The sequence below is a fragment of the Bison bison genome, unplaced genomic scaffold, assembly GCF_000754665.1.
Source record: "Bison bison bison isolate TAMUID 2011002044 unplaced genomic scaffold, Bison_UMD1.0 scf7180017864530, whole genome shotgun sequence".
NCBI lineage: Eukaryota > Metazoa > Chordata > Mammalia > Artiodactyla > Bovidae > Bison > Bison bison.
The window spans coordinates 11,444,144-11,448,789 of NW_011495080.1; the positions used below are offsets into that span (position 1 = coordinate 11,444,144).

General features: G+C 38.1%; 1 pseudogene; it reads left to right on the top strand.

The window, feature by feature from the left end:
• The first annotated feature begins 376 nt into the window (after positions 1-376).
• LOC104982362 lies at positions 377-1,759 on the top strand (annotated as a pseudogene).
• The last annotated feature ends 2,887 nt before the right edge of the window (positions 1,760-4,646 follow it).

Consider the following 4,646-nt stretch of genomic DNA (forward strand, 5'->3'; position numbering starts at 1 on the left):
GATTTTCAGATAAGTAAAATGACATCAAACTTTAAAAGGTAAAGGTGTACATAGTATAAGATACCGAATTAAACACTTGTAATTAGAAGTATTATAGAAGACTGCTGGTACTCAGATGGAAATCAAGAAAACAATAATACAAAGGAAAAACACAGGACTATAGCATATTTTCTGAAAGTTTAGAGGTAACAAAAAGTTAAGATGATATTAAACTGTAAATGCCATTCATTGGTGGTATGAATCGAAAGTGAAAATGGAAAGTAGTCAAAAGAATTATTTAAGTTCTCATCTTTTATAAAGAATAAATAACTTTTTTGCAACAGGTTTGCTGCCAGGACACAGGTGTCATGAAAACCGCCGTTAAACCTAAGCAAACATGGGAAAGGAAGAGACCCACATCATCATCGTTGCCACTAGATACGTAGATTCAGGGAAGTCTACCATGACTGGCCATCTGATCTACAAATGTGGTAGGATTGACAAGAAAACAATTAAAAGTTCGAGAAGGAGGCTGCTGAGATGTGAAAGGGCTCCTTCATGTATGCCTGGGTCTTGGACAAACTGAAAGCTGAACGTGAGTGTGGTATCACCACTGATATCTCCCTGTGGAAATTCGAGAACCAGCAAACACTATGTGGCCATCATTGATGTCCCAGGACACAGGGGCTTCATCAAATACATGATTACAGGCACATCCCAGGCTGACTGTGCTGTCCTGATTGTTGCTGCTGGTATTGGTGAATTTGAAGCTGGTATCTCCACAAAAGGGAAGACCTGTGAGCATGTCCTTCTGGCTTTCATTCTGGATGTGAAACAACTAATTGTTGGAGTTAACAAAGTGGATTCCACCAAGCCATGCTACAGCCAGAAGACATAGGAGAAAATTGTTAAGGAAGTCAGCACCTATATTAAGAAAATTGGCTACAACCCTGAGACAGCAGCATTTCTGCCAATTTCTGGATGGAATGGTGACAACATGCTGGAGCCAAGTGCTAACATGCCATGGTTCAGGAGACGGAAAGTCACCCACATGGATGTCAATGCCAGTGGAACCACCCTGCTTGAAGCTCTGGATTGCATCCTGCCACCAGCTTGCCCAAGTGACCAGCCCTTGTATTTGCCCCTCCAAGATGTCTATACAATCGGTGGCATTGGTGCTGCCCCTATGGGTTGAGTGGAGACTGGTGTTCTCATACTTGGCCTGGTAGTCACCTTTGCTCCGGTCAGTGTAACAACTGAAGTCTGTTGAAATGCACCATGAAGCATTGAGTGAAGGCCTTCCTGGGGAGTGTGGGCTTCCATGTCAAGAACGTGTCTGTCAGAGATGTTTGTCATAATATTGTGGCTGGCGACAGCAAAAGTGACCCACCAATGGAAGCAGCTGGCTTCACAGCTCAGGTGATCATTTTGAACCATCCACGCCAAATCAGTGCTGGATAGGCCCCTGCACTAGATTGTCACACAGTTCACATTGCTTGCAAGTTTGCTGAGTTGTAGGAGGAGATTGATCATTGTTCTGGGGAAAAGCTAGAAGATGGCCCCAAACTCTTGAAATTTGGTGATGCCACCATTGTTGATATGGTTCCTGGCCAGCCCATGCGTTTTGAGAAGTTTTCTGACTATCCTCCCCTGGGCCATTTTGCTGTGTGTGACATGAGACCGACAACTGCCATGGGTGTCATCCAAGCAGTGGACAAGAAGGCAGCTGGAGCTGGCAAGGTCACCAAGTCCGCCCAGAAAGCTCAGAAGGCTAAATGAATATTACTCCCAATACCTGCTGCCCTGGTCTTAATCAGTGGTGGAAGAATGGTCTCAGAACTGTTTGTCTCAACTGGCCATTGAAGTTTAATAGTAAAAGACTGGTTAATGATAACAATACATCATAAAACCTTCAGAAGGAAAGGAGAATGGTTTGTGGACCATATGCTTTGTGTGTGGCAGCTTTAAGTAATTAATTAATTTTTAAAATTAATTAAATTAACTTTAAAATTAATACTTTTTAATGGAAGCAACTTGACCAAAAATCTGTCACAGAGTTTGAGACCCATTAAAAAAAAAAAAGTGTGTCTGGACCTACTGTATAGCATGGGGAACTCCACTCAGTGCTATGTAATGGTCTATATAGGAAAAGAATCTAAAAAAAGAGTGGATATATGTATAACTGATTCTCTTTGTTGTATACGTGAAACTACACAACATTGTAAGTCAACTATACTCCAATAAAAAATTTAAAAATAATAATAATAATAAAAAAAGAAACCTGTGTCTTATTTTGGTCAACTTTGTAACTTCCTATAGTATTACTTTGGAAAGAATTTTTCATAACCTATTTCTGGTGAAACCATTTTCTATTTATGGGTTTGTAGTTCTGATGGAGAAGGAAGTGGCAACCCACTCCAGTGTTCTTGCCTGGAGAATCCCAGGGACGGCGGGGCCTGGTGGGCTGCCGTCTATGGGGTCACACAGAGTCAGATACGACTGAAGCAACTTAGCAGCAGCAGCAGCAGTTCTGAAGTGGAGCTTCAGGTTTGTTAACCTTGTGTTGAGAACTCATCTGTTTTAAGAAGCATCTTGAGAAACATTGATGTAACACTTTACAGGTTAGGATAGATGAGTAAAGAATAACTATTTTATATGTAAACAAGTGTGTAAGGTCAGATTCCATAGTATAAAAGTTCCTGTTGCATTTGCTTTCCTGGATCGCTCATCCTGGGGAAGCCAGCTGCCATGTCATGAGGACACTCAAAAGGCTATGCAGAAAGGGTGACGAGCTGACATCTCCTGCCATCAGCCAACATCAACTTGTCATTGCTTATGCCATTAGTTAGAAAAACAGAAGGACTCCAAGTGGCCCAAACTAGTTTGTTTTAGCCCCAGCTAATAATAACATGATATTTTGCTACTTTTGAGCCATCACGTTTATTTTCCCTCTTTGTTTTTGGACAAAACTGAGGATGACAGACAAATAAGGATGCAGGAATATATGAATTCCTAAAAAAATTATCCACCTTATCTTGACATTTACTTTGCATATGTTCCAATATAACAATACTTGGAATTCTAGATAGTTTATGAATGAAACAAATTAAACATCTGTTAACACCCCCAAGTAATTATTTATAATTTGGAGATATCAATATTTTGGCAAAAATTTAAAATATATTTATGTGTGAGGTGAGTTGAGTTCAAGCAATTCTTTTGATTTTGAAAACTCCAAAATAATTATTTTCAGACATCTTCAGCATAGGCTTCATGTTTTCGACTTTCACTATCTATGAAAGTAAACACTTTTACTTTGAAATTCTGGAATAAGTTTTATTTATCCTATTTAAGATAGGATAAGTATTTCATCAAAATTATTATTAAAGATTTATTATTATTAGAGATTTAAGAGCTCTTGTAAAACAACTTGTATATAAGTGAAAATAAAATAAATCTAGGTGAATTCCTTCAGATTTATTTTATTTTCACTTATATACCAGTGAATTCCTTTAGGGTCACTAAATAGTGAGAACTGAACCACTTCACAACACTAAACAACAATACCACTACTACATTGACATCTACAGTAAATAAATCACTGATCAGGTCATGTATTTTGATTTACAGATAAACACCAATTTCTATTCCAGAAATATCACCTAACAGCTTACACTGAAAATTTAAAGGTAAGTAAGAAACTTTTAAGAGTACCACTAACACAGAGCTGAATCAAGTAAAGCATCGTTTTCCTCATCTCCAACAGCCAACCAAACTTTGGAAACAATCCAACTTTATCCATTGTTAGTATCACTTAGTTCAGATTCAGCATCATCTCTGGATTTAGGTTCCTAGCAAGCCTTTCTATGTCTAGAAATAGCCACTGAAGAATATGGTTCAACACATCCCTTGGATGCTTAAGTATGATCCCTGATGAAAATCCTATAATGATTGTCTATTTTCCTGATGCCTATTTCACTGTGCACCAAATTCCTTAATATTGTAGCAAGTCCCCTTGTAACTTATAACTTAGCCTCTCACTCTCTTTCACAACTTAAAATTTACTTGCAGCTACTCAATTGTGCAATGCTACACTAATCTCAAAGAGATTACTCATTTTGTTCTCTCTTTGCCTGCAGTGCCCTTCAGTCAACCCACCCCACTAGGACCTAGGTAACCTCTCCTCCTCTGTAAGACTGTAAGAGTATGAGAGTCATTGGTGTGTGTGTGTGTGTATGGGTGTGTTTGGTGTGGGAAGGGGATTTTCATTCCTTAAATTTTAAACTGTTTGGTAAATTTTTGTTTGCAGACTATGACAAGTAGATTGACTCAATACCTTGTCCTGTCTATTTATTCACATTTAACTGTTTATTATGCATTGTTTCACATTTGTTATTTTCCTACATATTGTTCTATCTCTGTATGCCACTATAGCCAGGCTCATTTCTATATAATTACATCTCAAGGTGATTATTTTCAGAGAACTAAACTAATAGCCAAAATAATTTAAGTTAAAGGTATCCCTCAAATGTTGAGAAAACTGCCCCCAGGAGCTTAGTCCTGGTGTTTATAGTATTTTGAAAATGTACAAGAAGTCCATAATGGCCCAGAAATGTGTAATGATCAAAATAATTACATTTTATTCAAAGAGAGATCTGATTTAAAAT